Here is a 21,617-nt window from a genome sequence, read left to right on the forward strand (position 1 = left end):
TTGATCAGTTTTCAGTTAATCGTTAATATTAAATCTGTTAGGTTGCATGAGATACTGTTTGGTTGCTTACTTGAATTCCCGGGTGTGGTTTGCTTTGTTAACTGCTTAATACTTGTTTACTTGTTCATTGCTTAGTTCTCTGAATTTACTAAAAAATTGCTTGTGTGATCAGCACTAAAAAATTAGTCACTTCATAATTTTAAATCTATTACACGGATACATTGACCATATACTCCTTGCGATACGATACCCTACTTTCTCTAACTATTTAGAATATTTAGGTTTTTGATTGACTCAAACGACGGTCATCAAAATGGCGCCTTTGCCGGGGAGCTAGTGCGCTTGGTGTTGTGTTGCTTGTTTGATTAATTTTTTTTTTAAAACAAAAATATATAACCAAAAATATATTTCTTTTTATTTATTTTTTGTTTAAGTTCGGTATTACACTTGGTATTGTTTGTCTTTTCTTATGCAGGAACTTATTATAGTGTCGGTAGCATACGTACAGTTCGGTTATGAGTTATTACAGTAATCAAATTCCATCAGGTAGCCCATTATACCCACCATTCATACAAAAACAACAATTTTCAAACTTTGATATGCCACATACTCAAACCCAAAACCAATATGAATATGATGAGTTTGTGCCTTCGGTGCCACAATTTAATCAAAGAGATCAGAATCGGGTCAAGTTCGGTCAGCAAATGTAAAATGGTGATCAACAGAACGATTATAGAGGACATCAGGGTCAGGATGAGTATATGGATGGAGTGCCTAGGGCGAATCATAGAGCCCCAGTTAGAGGAGTTTCTAGTCATTTTGTGCCTATAGTACCAAAGAACGCCTCACTGTTCGAGCCACCACATTAGAATGCAAGATCTTTTGAGACACTAATTCAGAATTGCTATGAAGGAAGTCAAAGTAACTATCAAAGCAACTTGTATAATCCGGGGAATAGACAAACAGGTCAGCATGGGTCGGATGATAACTCCATCAATGAAAAATTAGATACAATTATTGAGTTAATGATGGATATTCAAAAAGGCAACGAGATTAGAGATAAGGAAATCAAGACATTGTCACAGCAGGTTGGACAATTAACTGAAGAAGTGGCAGTCATTAGAAGAGATCAAGGTAAGTTTTGTAGTGATACTCAGATATGTCCAGCTCACAAATTGTCTAACACAACGAGTGTCCACATAAATGAGGTAAGTAGTCGTCCTCTTTCTGAAATTTCTATTATTGAAACTCATTCACCACAATGTGTTGAGGGTGGGGTGAATGATATAACCGAGTCTAAGGGTGATAGTGAACATGATCAGGAAGTTAAAAGTTTTACAAAGTCTGAAAGTGATTCAAATAACATGTTTTCTGAAATTAGTAATTTGAATGTGAAAGTTCCATTTCCAATGGCTTTACTTGCACCAAAAAATTTAAGTAAAAGTGGGAAAATTTTGAAAAAGTGAAAATAAATAAACCGTTGCTTAAACAAATTAAAGCGAGTCCTGATCATGTTGAGTGTTTAGAAGAGTTAAGTACCCACAAGCGACGGCACAAGTTTCCTAAACAATTTGATTTAACTGCTAGTGTGAACGCCGTTTTGATGGGTACCCTTCCCCCGAAACTTCAAGAACTAGGAACACCTATTATTTCAATACAAATAGGTGATTTTAAATTAGATAAGGCTTTATTGGATCTTGGATCTTGTGTAAGTATTTTACCGGGAAGTTTGTATGATCAGTATGATTTTGGGCCACTACAAAAAGTTAAAACAACAGTGGTGTTGGCTGATCAAACTCCTAAGTGTCCTAGGGGGATTGTAAATGATGTGATTGTAAAAGTTGGTGAATTCTATTATCCTGTGGATTTCCTCGTGCTTGATTGTGTAAAGAATACACAACCGACTGTTATTATGGGTAGACCGTTCTTAGCTACAACAAAGGCTATTATTAACTGTGCTGAGGGAATGGTTAGAATGAGGTTCGGGGAAAATAAAATGAGTTTGAAGTTGTTTTCTAATTTATCTGGTCATAAACCTGACAAGTGTGGATCTTCTGACAAGGAGAATCAAACAGAAAAGAAAGAATGTTTTATGATTGACAGGTTAAATGAAGAAAAAGTGAAGAAGAAGTCAAGGAGCAGAAGAAAAAAGCTAAAGAAATCGCTGGAGTATGACTATTACAGAGAAACTTGCAAATTTTATGATCTGGTCTGGGAATCTAATGATGAGAGTAGAACAAGTTTAGGAGCGGAAGGAGACAAGCACCCTACGAGACCACCATGAACGACACATCAGGTATGGTCTGGCTGAAGACCTTAACAAAAATTTAACGCTAACCGGGAGGCAACCCGGCCTTGTAATCAGGTACGTGTATATTATGTTGTATTCGAACTTTGTGGGTGTAGTTCACTATAAACCCTCACGAGACCTCACTCGTCCACCCGGGCTACCGGGGGGTTTAAAGGGCTTGTTGCATACGCTAAATGCAATCGTGATTCCAACGAAAGTGAGTTAGGTCTTTTAACAATTTTACTAGTTTAACAAATTTAATTATGAAATTTATATAATTTGGCTTGGTAATTAAAACTAACGGTTTTGCGAACGGTTTAAAATACATATCATAACAATTGTGAGAAACGTGCTTCTACACGTGTGAGAGTTTGCAGATTCTATTAGTGAATTGAGGAGTAGGGTTCGTTGAGCGCAAGCACGAGTATATTTGAGTGGCTTATTTTTACTATCAGGTGATTTTGTTTTCATAATTCTTTTTGTTTTATTAGTTTTATTGTTAAAAGTGTAATTGTATAGTTGTATAATTTTTAAGACCATCACATTAAACCCGATTTTAAAATTGATAATCAGTCAATTTTAACCCCGTCCTCGTTAATGTTCCTTTATATGCTAAATTTTAAACATTGAGGACAATGTCAACCTCAAATGTCAGGATAGGGGAAAAATTAAAATTTTTGCCTTAAAGTGCCTTGATTGTGCGTAAAAGCCGGAATTGTAAATAATTAATTGCCATTATTAATGCCAAGTAGAGGTCTTTGGTCATCGTCAGTTTTTAAGCTTCTCGAAAGTCTTCCCATGCAAATGTTTTTCAAAAAGAAAAAATAAAATGGACCATTTAGATGGGGATAACGAGTCATTGGGACATGTACACATGTTTATATCGGCATCCTTATTCCTCCGGTACGTGTGTGAGTTGAACACATATATATAATACACATATAATACATAGTATATACACATGTCATACGAGTGCCATTATAGAGAGTAACCGGTATGCCCATGATATCTAGAACTTGGTTGTCTCATGCATTTCGAGATCTTAATACCACCACCTGTATGGAGAAATAGGACTGTAGAAACCCCACATTATAATGGCCTTTACATAAAAAAATATACAATAATACTTCATACCCTACATTATCCCATAGGAGCCAAGTTTGTGCATTTTCCCTTTCATTTGCTAAACCCACATTACATGTCGTGTTATCCTCGACCTTTTGTTTTAACCATGTGGATGAAACTTGGTATGTTAAGAGTTGTATTTAAGTTGTTTGTCGAGCATAGTACACAATGTACGTATGTCTCGGGTCAGTTGTTTGTATATATTGATGTTAATTTTGTAAGAAAAAAAAGAAAAAAAAATTGGAAAATCAAAGAAAAGCTCAAAAAGAGTCAATGTTTGAGTTAGTGTCATTTGTAAATAATAGTGAGTGAGTTGTTTGTTTGTTGAATAAATTGGGTTTCATTCACCATAAGTCACTAAATAAATCCACTTCCACACCCTAACCTAAGCCACAGCAAAACCCTTAGTTCTTTTCTCTATGCAACCGGTGGGTAATGGGTGGAGATATGACTTGCTCCTAAGCTTATTACATTGTGTTCATACTTGGTATAGAGGGCAGAGAGATACTAGCACATTTTTTGCTGGTCCAGATATTAAACCGAGAGGAGAGATGTTATATTATGAGGGGTATGAACATGTGTGCCTTAACCGGAAACAAAGTACACTCGTTTGGGTGGTTTCATAGTTTTAAAATGGCCATTTTGATGACCGTCGTTTTAGTCATTCAAAAACCCAATTAAACTAAATAGTTAGAGTAAGTAGGGTATCGTATCCACGAGGAGCATGTGTTCCGTATTACAAAGTTTTTTGATTTTTAATATAAAGTTAACTAACTAAGATGGACAAACGATGTCAAACGGAAATTAAAAGATTGATTTTAAAAACAATTTAAAGAAAATGCAACCTCCTCCGGGTTCAGGTTCTAGGTTTCACACAAAACTCGTTTGATCAATTGGACACCAGATAGACATGGTGTTGGAAATTAGTTAAAAGTAGACATTGAAACAGGCTTTTGTGATCAAACCTATACAATTCAATTACTCAGTCCCTTTTAGTCACCCAACCCGCTTCTAGGTTTTGTTATCAACCGAACATGGTTGTAAAGAAAGAACTCAAAACACCAACAAACTGTTTAATTAACTAATACTTCAATCTGTTAAATGTTTGTCATCACATAAACAAATCCAATACATAAACAAACAAAATTGAGTGATTAACCTATATGAACCATTCACCCGGAGAAAGTTATAACGAGATTAGCCTTGCCTCGTCATGATTATGCCTTCATGATTTGTGTGACACGTAACCCTAGGCTGCCTTCTCTCTTGCGTCCTCTCCAAACTACTGCCATGACCTGTGCCCCTCTTCAAATGCCTCGATGTGTTTTTTTAGCTTGGAGCCCTCATTGCCATCTAATTTGTTCACCAGCCCATGTTTCATTAGTGGCCCAACAAAAGTCCACCAAAGTCATTTGCATTCATCAAATAGCTACAGAACGATAAGTCATGCTCCATTGACTTAAACTTGGGGCCCACCTTCTGATTTACTTCCTTTGCCATATAACAAATCAGTTTACGATTTTGCCCATAACCTATACAAATTGTGTGACCATCAATAGCAACTAATAATACTAAATCTTGATTTTAAAATTCTTTTCTTTGTTTTCAATCACATGATGTGGAACAAAATGGCATCATTTGATTTATTTCAATTGTCTCCGCATTAAGGTAAATTATTATTATTATTCGTTAATCTAAGATTATTAGACTTGTTTTAACTAGTTTTCAACATGTGCCAAAACATATAAAAAATAACTCAATGTAATTATATTTTAATAATTGTTTAAACTAATAATGCAATATTATTAACAATTAATTACAATCAAACAACCACTCATCAGCATGAGCATGCCTTTGGCATTCTTCACAACTTTTATCTTCCTCAACCGCGCACTGGTGCATTCCTGGCCAAATATATCCAGCATTCATAATTTCCCCATTATCATCCTTTGAGCCCAAATGAATTCCACATATTCCCCAATGGATCTCTCGTACCACATAGTTGGCTTCCTCTTCATCTAGGCATCTCAATAGTGGGCCTAGGTAGGTTTTTCTATAGAGGGTTCCTCCTTGAACCTGATATTGCATTGCCTTTACTTGTAAATTTCTTGCATGTCTCTTATTAGCGGGTAACTTATCATGGGTTAAGTAGTAGATAATGGGAGTCATCCATGAACTCTTTATGGTTTCCAATGATAGCACTTCCCCTTGGCAGCAGGGTTATATTCTGAAATATGCTCCAAAGGTGTCCCGTCTGAGCATGCTTATATCCTTCCACCAAACCTGCATGACATCCCAAGTTGTTGACAGCATTGTTAATGGTACCTATTAAGGTTATCAAATCTGGGCTTTTCTTCACTATTTGCGTAAAGCGCTCCAATCGTGTCTCAAACAACCACTGCTTCTTCTTAGAAAGACCAGACACCAAATCCTTGAGAGAGTTCACCTCTTCCTCAACCGCATCTACAATTGAACAATAACAACCTACGAACGACACGATAAAAAGAGAAACAAAACAAAAAATACTTGCCAGCAAAATCAGCCTCAAGACGATTGGCTAGCTGGCAGATGGTAATGTTCAAAACATGGATGATGTCATTGGCTAAACAGGCAAAACGTGTTGCAAGAAGCCACCTCAGGTGTCGATGGGTAAGTGCGTCATGAGCCTCACCTGTCACACCCCAACCTACGGCGGAAATGTCGGGGCGTAACTGATTGCTCACAGCTTTTCAATGGTTATTATTAAGCAATAATATAAGTTTCGATATCTATTAAATAAATTTCCAAATAACAAACATCCATACAAAATCCAAGTAAAACAAGTACATAATCAATAAATAACAATATGTCTCATTAAATTTTCTTCTAGCATAAATCCTTAAGTGATCTTGTACTTCACATCAAATGAATACGTGCATATGCGTTGAAAATAGAATGTTTTTGTCAACTCAAGGATGAGTGAGCAACACAATAGGTCAAAGTATAAATAAAAATATGTATTTGCAACAAGTCATATGAGAATAACCAAATAAGCAAGTATAACTGAGATGTCAAGAAGCACAAAGCTATAACGACTGGCGTATGATCATACTAGACTGAGGTTATGTTGGACCTCTCCGAATGCGGAAGCATACAAAGCAAATAAGCACATAAAAAGTAAGGTATAAGTTGTTAACACATAAGACAAAGTTGCAGTTTTGAGTATAAGTATATATGAGAAATATATTTACGCATGTCCCCAAAACGTGGAAAACAAGTAAAATAGGGGAATGTTGTACTCACCTTCATAGATGAACAAAAGATGATTAAAATAATGAGAAGACAAGAAAAGTCACGCGCGAACATTAAGCCTAATGAGAAACGATATAAAAAGAATATTATAAGTTAAAAACTTATTATTAACACTAAATAAACAATATTATAATAATTTAATATTATATATAAGGTTTTATTATATAAAATTATTTGGACCTATGAAAACATAACTTAATAATTATGGTTTTATAAATATATATATAAAATTAGTTTACTATATTAAAAACATTAGTATTTAAATTATAATATATATATATATATATAACTCTAAGTTTATACGTATATGCACGAGCAAAACAAGAGTTAACGAGTATTACAAAACCGGTGTTTATTAAAATAACCTTATTTAGTTATTATTAATATTAATATAATTATATATTACTTACAAAGAATAATAATAATAGTTTTCCAAAAATAAACGGGTGCAGGGGGTCGAACCTGCGACCTCCGTCCTATAACACACAGGCGTTAACCAACTGTGCTACCCAAACAGACATTTATAACATACCAGAATAAATATATAACCAGCCCTACAGACCACCCAGATCATGAACAAACCATAAATTATCAATCCGTTTAATTGTTACATGTTGATTGAATTGACGTTAGGGTTATTGATCAGCATTAAATTGCGAATTAAACCATGTATTAAATTACCTTGTAACGAATTCAGAAGAGGGATAACGAGAGGGAAAACAGGGTCGGCAATAGGAGGGAATGAACGAGTATAAGCAGGTGCATTTGATTCAATTATTTATAGGGTTATCGATGGTCACCTTGTAAGGAAGGTGTTTATGAAATTAATTGAGAAATGATCAACGTATACGCGGTCTATGGCTGGTAATACGCGTGCTAGATATAAACAGGGAAGGGCAAGTCAACAGGTCATAATTAGTTCAATTACATTAATGGTGATGCCGATAATCATGCACGAATTTGATTTCCTTAATCAAAAGTTGGTTACAAACGATTTTAGATAGTTAAATGGGTTGATTGATTGATCCAAGGTTCGTGAAAATTAATATGGGTTGGGTTTGGGGATGGATTACCCATCATGCAATACGGATTATAAAAGAATTTACATACAGGCCCCTCAAGTTTGGAGATGGATATAGAAATGGATAGAACTTTATGTTTTGGGTTAAAAACGTCAAAATTAAATAAGTGTAGCGATAAATAAATAATATAGTAATTGTAACTCGATAAGCACCATGTATTAAATAAAATAACCCGGGCATCGAAACGAATCGAGTGTTTATATAAATTCGAAAAACCCAAGTTGTTACATCACCCTGGGCATGCACCAATGCAGCACTAGCTTCCTAGAGATTCTTCAACTCTTTCTGCATGTTGATTTTCTCTTTCTTTTAATTTTTCATCTCAGCTGATGACCTGACCTTCCAGCTTCTTGACCCCAAACAACGCTCCTAACCAACTTCGGTGGAGCTCACTTTTTTAAGAAACATCTTGTGCACCATGCACCATGACCGCATCCGAAATATAGGGATCACTTAACTAACGAACATGGTTAGTATCCAAGGGAATCCCTACATTATACAAGAAATATTTGGCGAATTCAACATGAGAGACGGTGTCAGATCTAGTCAAGTTTCAGTCGGGAACATATTTCTTATCGCTTCGACATCCCACAACCTCCTTAGAAAGGGAAAGCGTGCTGATTCATCACCATGCCAGTCCATCTTCTATGTATTTTCTTAGATAAAACAATAACATTAAGATTCATCAAAAAGCTACCAAATATGCAAAAAGAAAGAATCATTACCTGTAGCCACCTTAGGTTGGGCATCTATAGTGACAGACAGATGCTTCTTGGACCGAGTGACTAGCTCGGCAACCGGAGGTTGAAAGACAGAGTTTTTACTTTCAAACTCTGAAAAAAACCCTTTTAACCTTAACAGCATAATCACCCAAGGTAATAATATTTTGGTCACCAGTCGAAGGTCCATATTCTAATAAATTGGTCACATGATAGGTTGAGGAAAATTGATCGCATATGAATCCATAACCTAAGGAGACGAATTACCTTAGGTAAGGTTCAATGAGGTAGCTGCCTGATGGTCACATATTTAGATCCATTGACTACTTGTGGTGGAAACGACTCTGGTTGTATATTTAAGGAAGGGAACATCTCCCTTAGCCAAAGAGAACTCATGGACTTCAAGCTCATAAGAACCTCACAAGTTTAGAATCATACGAAGATCCAGTTCTGCATCGACAACAAACATATTAGCACATGTATAACAAAAACACTTGAAAACCAAGCAAGAAACTAACCCTTGCCATCAACCAACATGATGGGATAACTATTATCCGAAAACCAGTTCCTACTTATACGGTACCATAACAACATAACTTCGGGATAGGGGATCGAGTCACAAGGTTTTTTCTTAAAAAGAATATACAGATCTCTGTCAAAGGTCGGTGTAGTTTCGTCAGCAACTGGCCTCTCCACAGAACGCCACTTCATATCCTCCGGAAGACACCGGTCGTCAGGATTAAAAAAATAATTCTTCCATCCACGAGGACTAGATGGTGTGTTAGTAGCAAGGCTAACATTGTTACGTTTCTCAAAGATAAACCAATGGTCGGCCCGAGAAAGACGATAAAAAGTCCTAAAAAGTGGTAGACTTGGGGTTTGCGAAACGAACGGGATAAAACTTCAAAGTGAGAAATACGAGCAATAGCAAAGGGATGGCATTGAAAAATATAAAGTTCGAACATAATTAACACACGAAGTAAGAATTTACTTAAGGGAATCCTTCAATTGCCTACCTTAAAAATGGCTAGATAAACGGAGAATTTACCAGTCAGGAAAGGATAGATAGGTTTATCCGGGGAAGCCCTAGTGGGGTTCAAATCAAAAGGAATATGAATTTCGTCTACGACCTTCCTGATACTATCCTTGTCCAAGATAGAAAAAACGAAGGTGCATATCGTTCTTATTAGACATGACCGGAAAAGAAGGAATCAAAGGGGGGGAAGAAGTTGCCTGATAAGAGAAGAGAGGGAACTTGAAGAAATAGGAAATCAAATAAAGAAGAAAGAGAAAAAGAAAGCATTTAAGAGGTGAGGCAAGCACTATCAAGTAGGGATGATGCAACAGTCAGAAAAAGCGAGAAAACGACAAATCAAATCAGGTCAAAGGTCACATGAAACTCGGATGTCTAAGGGCCCATGACTATCTTAGAAAGAAATGACCAGAAGTTAGTCAGATGACCCGAAACAAAGGTCTCGTATTTACTGACTAGAGGGACTTGTAGGGGTAACACCCAAGACCGACCATCTACAACTATGGTCAGATCATTGCTACGAAAAGAGATTAAAAGAACATCTATGCTCACTAAAGACAAAGATGGTCGTACAGCAGACAACAACTGGAAAAGGACAATTCTATCTATCGTGCTCAGCCATTTGAGACAATTCTATCATGCTCAGCCATGTGAGACAATAGTACAACAATATATGCCATATTGTCATATATATATATATATATCAAATGTCTATAACAATACACACAATATATGAATATCAATACAATTATACCTCTACTGTGTGTTTTTAACATCTCTCTATTTTCTCTCTAAAATCATTCTCATAAATCATCCATATCTGCATTCATTACAATCAATCTTAGTGGTCGGATTTAACTTCATGCTGATATTGTTTAACCTTGCAAAGATACCAGTGATATCCTTGAGCATGGTTTCTTCGGTGTTGCATGTTTTACTATGTCCTTGGCATAAACCTCTAGGTTGTTCCCTATTTGTCTTTTAAACACCTTATCCATCAACCTTTGGTATGTTGCTCCTGCATTTTTTAGATAGACTGGCATCTTTTGGTAGCGGAAGATGCCTTCATTGGTAATGAATGTTGTTTTGATTTCATCTTCTTTGTGCATCTATATTTGGTGGTAACCATTGGAAGTGAAGAAGCACTTCAGCTTGTAATCGGCTAATGAGTCCACCTTTGCATCTATATCTGGCTAAGGGTAACAATCCTTCGGGCAGACATTGTTTAAATCTTTGAAGTCGATACACATTCTCCAATTGTTATCCACTTTTTTTACCTATACTGAATTGGCTATCCATGTTTGGTATCTTACTTCTCTTATTATGCCCGCATCTAACAATTTTGCCACTTCTTTTGTGATGGCTTTGCTTTTTTCTGGTCTGACACTTCGCTTCTTTTGTTTGATTGGTTTTGTGTACCTTTAATTGGTGTTCAGTCAGTCCCCAAGGAACTGCTCTCATATATGAAACTTGTAACATTCGTCAACTTTCGGACCCGAAAACCCGACCTGAATAAATTTTTTTCTAATTTCTTCGTCATAAAATAAAAATGACGAATTATTATTGTTGTTGTTGTTATTATTATTTTTATTGTTGTTATTCAATCTTCACTATTAAATGAAAATGATGAGATAGTATTACTTTCTTCATCACTCATTTCACTTCCCGACACTCGATGTTGGTAACATTTATTTTTTAAAATCATATAAGTATCAACAATGTGCATAATCCACCCCTTAACTATGCCATGTCCGAACTTGGCTAACTAATCAAACACTAGGACCATTTTGTAAATAAATCAAGCCTTATTTCCTTCTCCCTCCCTCTTCTCGTCGGCGTCCCCCCCCCCCCCCCCTCATTTTGAATCCATGATTATTGTCGTAATTCACCGAATTGAACTACTTACTCATCCCTTGTTCTTCATGAAATCACTCTTTATGGTAAATTTCAATTAATTGACAGCTAAAGCTAACGAATTCGTCAATTCCTTTCTAACTCATAACGTGGTCAAGACTAACCCTAAAACCCTATAAATATAAGATCTTATTTCAATTAACTAGTATAACACCGTCCTTACACCACCACAAAGCAAACCTCTTTATAAATTTATGCTCAGGAGCAGTTTTAGCCCACCTTTGATGTCATGTTTTTTCCGTGAACCCTAGGTCGTCGATCTTTGTCAATTAGAACATATGTTAGGTAATTGGTTGGTGTTTCTTGATCGGATTTAAGACCTTAACAAAAGCCCTCTGTCAATTTTGATTGACAGAGGATAAAAAAGGTCCAATTCAGGTGATGTTTAATCTAGGGTTTATAAGGAATTGAGTTTGTTTAGGGTTGTGCTTATAAATTTTGTTTTTCATATTGAAACCAGGTTAGACACTGGCCTGTGTGGCCAGTGCATGTTTCATTAAGACCTTTGTCCTTGTGGGACGCGAGTTCGAGCCTTTTGGGGCCGGTTTAGCTCTCTTTTTTAATTCCTTTTTATATTATTTTTTAATACTATTGATGTGTGTTTAAAGGGTGTTTCTTTCTAGGGAACTCACAACTAAGCTTTAAATTTATAAAACAGATTTTCCTAACAAAACTACACACAACCGGCAAGTGTACCGACCGTAAGTAATATAGAACTAAGGTAGTTCGAGTATCGAACACGAGGACACGTGAAAACTTCTATGATCACTAACCCTAGAAAATACCTTCCTAAGAATAATATTTTTTAAATGATTTTTAATAATTAAACTACTTGACCTAACTTACTTTAAATAAATTAAAAGACTAAACTTAACAAGACTTAACGAAACTTTACTACTGAAACTAACAATGGAGAAAACGTCTACTTAGGTAAGAATCATATTGAAGGTCAAATGAGCTAATGGATTGAATAATCTCACGACACCGGTATCAAAGGATGACACAACTAAGGTTCGCTCAAGAAAGCTAGATCACTTCTCGGTCTCACTAACAAACCCTAACTTACACTTAATTGATTTTAAGAACAAATCGGGAAACGAATTGCTAAAGTGTTCTAATGTCGACTCTCCTCCCGGTCTCACCGACACACAATCCTAATGGAAACGAATACTACGCAACCAAGGATGGAGGAACAATTTGGTTTAACTTAAACTAGATCAACTAATCGCTCATAAACCCAAACCCGACAATAACCGAACCCGCTCTCGTGATATCCTAATCCTAACAAGTAAAAGCTATGAGACGAGTTTACTTCCTATCACGTCTCAGTCTCTAAGAAGGTACCTACCCGCTGAATACAATCAATTAACACACCCAACTAAACCCTACGGTTGTACACCTTGCAAACAATCTCTAAACACAAAGTAAAGAGTCAAACAAGCAACAATCAATCAAAACTAATTCAATCAATCAAAGCAAGGGGTTTATGAGAATAATTAATAAAATCACAGCCACTAAACACAACCTAATTCAATATTAAACCAAACTTTCATTAACTACTCAAGTCATGATGATCAAACAATCCAATAAACTCATCAAAACCTAACAATAATCATCAAACCTACGTATAACTAACAAGTTTAGCTATTCATAACTTTTGGACAGCAGGTATAACTCACTTTAAACATCATATAAATCACCACAAACATAATCAAAATCATTCCACAAATTATGTTTATACACAATTCAATCCTCAACTCAATTGCAAAACAATTCACTTTTAAGATCAAAATCAAAAGAGTTATGAAACATAAACCAAACCAAAGTATATGTAGATGAAAAATGATGTTTATGGATATCCTTGGTTGTGAAAAGTACTTAGAAACACTTGTAATCTTGGCTGCAACACTCCTTTCTTCCTTGAACTTGAAGCTTCCGATCGGAATTCTCACAAGGTTTAGGGTTTATATCTTTTTTTCTTCTCTTTTCTTGGTGTAGCTGCTGATTTCGGGATTTAGGGGCTGGTTAGGGTTTATTTTATTGTTGTTTATTATATTATAACACATATGGGCTTCAAAAAATGAATATGGGTCGGGCATTTAACTTGATTCTTCAATAATAGTGCATAAAAGGCCTCTAAATCTCTTTCAAAGCTCGGTTTCTTTCTCTTTAACCCCGTAACCTACAAAATACATACTCATGTAAGATCATACTAAAAAAAGTTAAAAACATTAAATATTAGATAAATAAGAGATTAAAACAATGATAAATTGTGCGGAAAACAAGTGTGTTTTACAACACATCAACTATTTACATATATAATAAAACCTAGTATTTATTTTACTCGTTTAACCGAACAAACATCATTAAAACTCTCAAATGTCTTCGTTTAATCGTGTGTGTGTGTATTATAAATCTATATATATATTCTTGTTTTAACCTAATATAATTCCATAAATAAATTAATAAAAATTGGTTTTACTCATTTGAACAAGCCGGTCACCGTTAAACTTTCAAAACAAGTTTTAGTTTAATTTACAAACTTATATATATATATATAATATTTAAATTACTTTGTTATCAATATGTAACGTTTAATAACATTTAAATTGATTACGTTCTTATTACACTTATATAAATTAATATGAATTTTTATTCAACGCCTTATTGATCTCAAATCTGTTATAAAACCCATGCTATCATGTCTTATTGTTATATCGTTAGAATATTTATTTAGTTGTATATTTTATAATTAGGACTTATCGTCAAGATTCCTTGTGGAGCTAACTAACTTATATTTGTCGTAACTGATACCGTCTTCATGTTATCATCTACCTTATTTTAAAGGTGAGTTTACGTACCAATTTTTTCATCTTTTATATTATTGGGGTAGCATGTATACATTATTCACTTTTACTCATGTTTTATTACCACATTTATTCAAAACGCAACTCATTATATGTTTATATGTGATTATTGCATGCTCTATGTGCTTAAATGTTTATTTTATGTTTAGTGGTTGGTATCTCATCCTCATCTATTGTTATCTAGTATGACCATATATTAACACAAGTACGTTGATTTTGTATATCAATAGGAACTGGTCCACATCTATTTAGTTGTTTACATTTTCATAAGATTTGTAATGCTCACCATTTACATATGAACTGTGATTTACCTATCTACATATATAAAACTAAAACTTATTTATTCTCACCAACATTCGTGTTGACAAACTCTATTTTGATACCTGCTACAGGTATAAGTAATTGACATTGTTCAAGATCGAAGATATTAGTTTTACGTTAGGATATGATTCAAAATACAAAAAAAACATGACGTATTTATTTCTTATTATTTAACTTGCGTACTTGTTAATATCAATTAAATTAAATAATTATTGTCGCTTTAATTAGTGTCTTTTATGCTACCATCCAATCAATAGGTTACGTCCCAGCATGTTCCGCCACCTTTGGTCTGGGTATGACAACACTCGCTAGCGAAAACGTCTATGGATCGGGATAATAGTTCCAATAGGCAATTCTTGACCGCCTTTGGTAAATGTTCTCCCACAGTAACCCTTTGTTCAAGAAATTTAGCATAGATCATTGATTCTTCCATATTTATCTCTTTATTAACCATGATCATTTTTGTTTCTTTCTTGATATCCCTTACTTCATCCACCCTGGGAAGGTATTCAGATTGGATCTATTGAGTTAATACATAGATGATTTAGGAGAGTGATTTTAGAGAGATGTTAAAGATGTTCAAAAACACATAGTGAATGTGTAAATATATTTATATTCATATCTTGAGCATTGTTACAAACATTTGAGATATATATATATATAGGACAATATGGCTTCTATAGTTGTACTATTGTCTCTAATGGCAAGCACGATAGATTGTCTCTAATAGCTTAGCACAATAAAATTGTCTTTTCCAGCTGTTGCCTATTGTACGGTCATCTTTATCTTTAGTGAGCATAGATGTTCTTTTAATCTCTTTTCGTAACAATGCTCCGACAGTTGTAGATGGTCAAACTTGCGTTTTACCCCTACATTAAACATGATCGGAAAGAAAGAAATCAAAAGTGAAGAAATAAAAAATACTTAATAAGAAAAGAGATGAGACTTGAAGAAACATGGATCCAAATAACGAAGAAAGAGGGAAGGAAAATGTTTTATAAGGGGAAGTGTTCCCTATAAAACAGGGGAGACGCATCCGTCAGTAAAAGCGGAAAACGTCAAATCAAATCAAGTCAATAGTTAGACGAAACTTAGATGTCGAAGGGCCCATGGTTAACATAGAAGAAACCACCCAAAAATTAGTAAGACGACCCGAAGCATCGACTGACTAGGGGAGGGGGCTTGTATGGGTGACACCGCAGAAAGAGCATTTGCAACTATAATCAGGGCATTGTTACGAAAGAGACTACAAGAGCATATACATCTACTAAATAGAAAGAAATTCGTACAACAACAACAGCTGGAAAAGGACAATCCTAACACGCTCAACCACTAAGAGACAATAGTACAATTATAGATGTCATATATATATATAATATATAATATATATATAAACAAAAACATAAAAATCATATGTGTCGTGATGTGGTCGCTCCCCCTTTTTTTGGAGTCACCAGATTTGCTTAATGTTTAAATTGAGGCTTCTCATGCATTTGAACCGAATTCTAGGGTATGAGTCTCATCAAACTCATATATTTCTTAAACGGGTTATAACACCCTCATTAAATTAAAAATTAATCTCACCAAATATTTGATATAAAAATCCTGTAATTTAGGGATATACTAAAAACTAATATATGATTTATTTACAATATATATATATATATAAATAATTTATAATTAAAAAACTAATTTTATAGTAAAAAAATAAACGGGTCTTGGGTCTCATCAAACCCATATAACTTTTAAACCGGGTTATAACATCTCATTTATTTGTGAAACAATTTATCATCAAACCATAAGTATATTATTAACTTTCATACGATAAAAAATAAAATTTCAAAAAATAAATAAATATTAAAAACAAATAATATAAAACAACACCCCCGTAATACGGGGGATAAAAACTAGTGTATATATATATATATATATAGGGGAGAGTTATCCTAAAAATAAGTAGTTTCCTAAGAATACTATGAATAAATCATAGCCATTGGATCATATCAATCAATGGTTGAGATTTAAAATTATCAAAAACCGTCATAGTTTCCTAGATTTGTTCTTTCACCATATGTTGTAATGTCATATGTCAAAAATCTATTCGCTCTTACCATTCCTAGGAAACTCTTTCTTTTTTTTTGAACCCTTTTCTCTCTCTCTCTCTCTCTCTCTCTCTCTCTATATATATATATATATATATATATATATATATATATATATATATATACATACATACTAGTAAGAGTGCCTGCGCGTTGCGGAGGGAACACAACTATGATTCGGTTAGTAGCGGCTCGTTCGATTGCCGACATTTTCTATAGTAAAATTTATATTCGGTATAGTTTAGGATACCAAAATTTGAAATTTTATACAACAATTACCAAAAAAGAAAATAATTTAAGCAGCTGTATACGTATTTAATTATTTTGTTTGCTTGTGTTTTATTGAGGTATCAAATTTTGTATTTTAATCAAGCATTTGTTTCAAGAACATGTTGGAGATTGTAGACGAATTAAAAGATCAATATAAAAATAAGCTTTTGTAAGCCTACAAATAGTAAGTTCATTTTTTGGGTCATCGGTAGTGGAGGACCTCTCGATAAACATCGTTTTTGGTGAAAACCCTGGAGCGGTGATGTTTTTGGATGGGTGCACCAATACCTTTGTGTTTTCGCTTGATGTTCCTCTTGACAATACCATCTGAAAGGTCGATGTTTCGTAACAAGATAATTGGACATCCGATTTTTAAGCTCAACTTATGTGGCAGCAATCCACTTACATTAAGTGAGTTTTAAGAATTTTGTTGGGTAGACTTGAAAGAAAATGGGGTAAAAGTGACCGACACTTGAAATCGACTTTGTATTTCGTATTATTAATCAATAATTTGACTTTGTAAGGTTTTAAGTTGCAAAACTAAGCCGATGAGTAAGGTGTTCAATTTTTGACTCATCTAATTGACTTGCAAAAGTCAAAATGGTGAATAAGAGGTGCTCAGTTTCGTACTTTTAGAAGTATTTTATAAAGCGATAGATTTATACGCCATGTTATCAATAGATAATGGTCGGCCTAGTACATAATACAATAAGATTGCAAGTTTATATTCTGTGACGAACACGATTGATTGAGAGAGGAGACGTTTCTATGTTTATGTCATTCTCATAATTTAGAATTCTTTTTATGAACTGTTTATCTTGTTGTAGGATATAATACTACATTGTGAAGAGGACATATTACATGTAACATACCATGAGTATATATACAAGTTGGTAAAGGTCGCAATGTAAGCCTAAATCAGATGTCAAAGTTTGAGGCAAAGGTAGCAAATGGGAACAACGAACATATTCTTAGTTGTGACATTCGAACCAATTCGGGCCAAAAACGAGATTTTTGCACCTCTAGATTATGTGATCACGTGACGGCCCACCAAACCATGGTGGAGTTGGTTTGGGCCAAGTTGGGCTGGCCCGTCAGACAAAACACCACCTATGTGTTGCAAATGGGCCCGTTGGGTGCAGTCAAGTAAGGTTTAACGGGCTAAAATTGCATCGGCTCCACCCGTTCAACACAATCAGACAAAACAACAAACAAATCAAACCAGACGATCATATCTTACGTTGAGAAAACTAACAGACGGATACCGGCTGCAAAGCATTTCAAAAGATGGAATTATTTGCTTGCATTGAAGATGCGATAACGTTTTATAAAGAACAACTGAAGCTCCTGCAGTTTTCAAACTTCATAAATTCAACACACACAAAACATAATATTCATAAACAACATTTAACAAAGCAAATGAAAAGTAACCAGATGAAGCAACTGCAGCTTTAAACTGATCAAGAGTTGTAACCACTTCAACTTCGCCCCCAAACTTCATATTATTTCTCCATGAGACTTCTTCATAGCAACTTGAGCATGAAACAATGACTCAGCAATGTCATTATTGTTCGGCAGTTCCCTCCTCAAAATCTCATAATCTTTCACAGATTCATCCCACCTATCGAGCTGCAATGCCAAACGTGCCGGGTCGAGTCAGTCAACAAAAAAATATTTTTACAAATATTATATCATAAACTGATAAAAATCTAATGTTTGATACCTTGCTAAATGTGGCAGCCTGTCTAAGAAGTGTGTTTGTGTAGTTTGGGTGGATAACGAGTGGTTGATTGCAATCCTCAAGTGATTTCTCATATTGGCCCAGTTTAAACCAACAAGCAGCCCGATTGCAAAACAGAATCGGGTTCATTGGGTCGAGCCTTAACCCTTCACCATAAGCTGAGCACGCTTCTGTAAGTCTTTCTGACTTGAAAAGATCATTGCCACGAGCTCGGGCCCGAGACACTGACCTGACGTTTTGAAGCAAATATGCAACCTCAACGTTTCGTGGGTCAATTTGACCCAACTTCTCGATTGAGTTCGTTGCATCGTCGAATCTTGAAAATAAACAAAAAAAAAGTGTATTTACTATGATATAAATAGAGGAAGCAATTTCAAAAAATTTGACCCGACCCGTCCCATTCGACCCATACACCCTGCCCGACCCGCCCGTTTTGCTCACCTTCCCAATGCCATGTCAATCTGAGCACGAACAAACAATATGTATGCCTCTGAAAGCATTCCGAAGAAATTTCGTTTGGGAACACGAAGTTGCTTCAAATTTAGGTGCATTCAGAAAAACATCAAGACCGAGTCATTGCACCAACAACCTATCACACAAACAATATCCTATATATATAATCAGTTTTATAAAACATACGAAATAATAGCACCAAAAAGTTATGATATGTCACCATTAATCAAATAAACCGTTCATAATATCTTGTTTTTTTAACTGAGATAAACTATAACTGCCTAACACAACTGTAACGTAGAAAATAACTATTTAAATTCGTTTATGTTCATTCATATGCATTCACTTATGGTTGTTTGTGTAATAAAAAAGAACATGAACAAAAGTTTTTGTTTATTCAGTTATAAAACAAAGTCTCATTCATTACAATAATTATATAGTTTCTTATGGCATCTAATAACCAAATTAAAAACTGAAAGGGAAGAAAGTGTTTATCAGTTAGCCTACCCAACCCAATCCATTTAAGCCCGTTTAAACTAAAAAGTAAATAAATTGGCATCCCACTGGTTTGCAACTTAAAGGCACGCCTGCAAAAGGATAACCTGGTCATTTTCATTACAGTCTATACTTAAGGAATTAAGTGACTTTAACTGTTGAGATATACTTAACTTACATTATTATTATATTTTTTTAGAAAGAAAAATGCAAAAACAACCTAGTATATTTTTATTGCTACTTTAAATATACCAGCCTTCTGCCCCACAATCTGTTCTTGAGAACATCCTGGTCATGAATACTCGTATAAAACATGAATAGGCCGGTTAATGAACCTAAAGTTTATTGAAACGTTTGAAAATAAGTTCGTTTATATTCGTTTATTAACATATGAATGAACATGAACAAAAGTATTTGTTAATTTACTAAATCAAATGAACTGATTAGTGTATCAATAAGCAATTCCAACTGTTATAATTTATATTCCTACTATTGTGATAGTATCTAAGAACATGAAATTAAAATAAGAGTAAAAGTAAGCTGAGATAACAGCAAACAGATATGAATGTTATTTGCAATCACCAAATTATGCAGTAAAATATGAAAGATGCAATTTGATTACCGGAAGAACGATTATCTCTTTTTGTGCTGCTTGAGATGTTGTGTGACAGATGATGATGATGACTTAATACTGGTCGATGCTGCTCCCGCTGGCATTATCATTATTGGTTTTTCTACGATTATTGGGTCATTATCATCATCGCTCACCAAATGCAACAAATAGAGTAATTGCAACAATTATTAAAGAGCAAACCGGAACCGAGTTGAAGGCCAGGGAAATATCGCCTTTTTACACAAATCTTCAATTGAAACTGACATCTTTATTTGGGGTATCAATAATTGAAGGAGTATTAAATTGACTTGAATGGAAGGTGTGTAACTGAAGTATTGAAGGGAACATCGCCGGAGGAATATTATGGGTTTGAACTCGCCGGTGAATTGTAGTTAATATAGCGGCGTCGTCTCGGAGAGAGAAAGTGAAGAGTCGCCTAGTATAGATATAGATATAGATATATATTGTCTGTAACAATGTTCAAGATATATTAATATCATCATATTTACACCTTTAACTATGGGTTTCTAACATTACTCTCGTATTACTCCCATAAATCATCCATTAATTCATCTATTAGAGTTTGTTTTAGTCCAATAATCAACCCGGTTAAAATTTTCTGTAACAGATATCTCGCATTTTGTGTCTCCAAAATCAGCGCAAACTTACACCTTCACAATTCTCTTTACTTGCATTCAATAATTGCAATGTTCCTGCTTAATATGATTAAATCGCTGATTAAGCGATTAGATGCATCAGCATGTTGTTATTCAAGTGTGTTTATCTTCAATAATCCAGATTTTACTTCGTTTCTCAAGTTAATTTTGGGTTTCTGTCAACTAATCGAAAGTAAGACCCGTCCCCATAAAAGTTAAAAAAAAACATTCGCCAATTTAGTAATTATTTTTTTGTTGGCTTAAACAAAGGGTATGTTTGGTATGAGGTAATGAAATGAACGATGGAATGGAATAAGCGTGGGAATGGAATGAATAAGGTAATAGAATCGATCATTACCATTCTATTGACATGTTTAGTTACCATGTGGGAATGACATGAACTATTAGTTTTTATTTTTTGGTAAGCTACAAAAAGTCAAAATAAAATAAAAAAGGTAGTGAGTGGCGGTGGGATAGTAGTGGTAGGCGGCGAGCAGTAATGGTGGTGGTGGGTGGTGGGCGGCGGGAGAAATTGTTTGTGGTGGCAAGTGGTGGTGATAGTGGGCGGTGGTGGCGATGGTACGCAGCGGGTGATAGTGGTGATGGCTGGGAGCGATGGTTGGTGGTGGCGGTGGTGGGCGGCGA

At 34.8% G+C, this 21,617-nt stretch overlaps 1 pseudogene across 1 annotated transcript; it reads right to left on the reverse strand.

The window, feature by feature from the left end:
• Nucleotides 1–17,577: 17,577 nt before the first annotated feature.
• LOC143561631 (TPR repeat-containing thioredoxin TTL1-like) lies at nt 17,578–21,370 on the reverse strand (annotated as a pseudogene). Its single transcript, XR_013140344.1, has 5 exons — nt 21,355–21,370; nt 19,197–19,288; nt 18,738–19,071; nt 18,446–18,643; nt 17,578–18,361 (listed from the first exon to the last, which is right to left on the reverse strand). The product of XR_013140344.1 is annotated as a TPR repeat-containing thioredoxin TTL1-like (transcript).
• Between the last annotated feature and the right edge of the window lie 247 nt (nt 21,371–21,617).

The sequence above is a fragment of the Bidens hawaiensis genome, unplaced genomic scaffold (genome assembly GCF_021521415.1).
Source record: "Bidens hawaiensis isolate Kalapana, Puna unplaced genomic scaffold, B.hawaiensis_p1.1 tig00020764_1, whole genome shotgun sequence".
Classification (NCBI taxonomy): Eukaryota; Viridiplantae; Streptophyta; class Magnoliopsida; order Asterales; family Asteraceae; genus Bidens; species Bidens hawaiensis.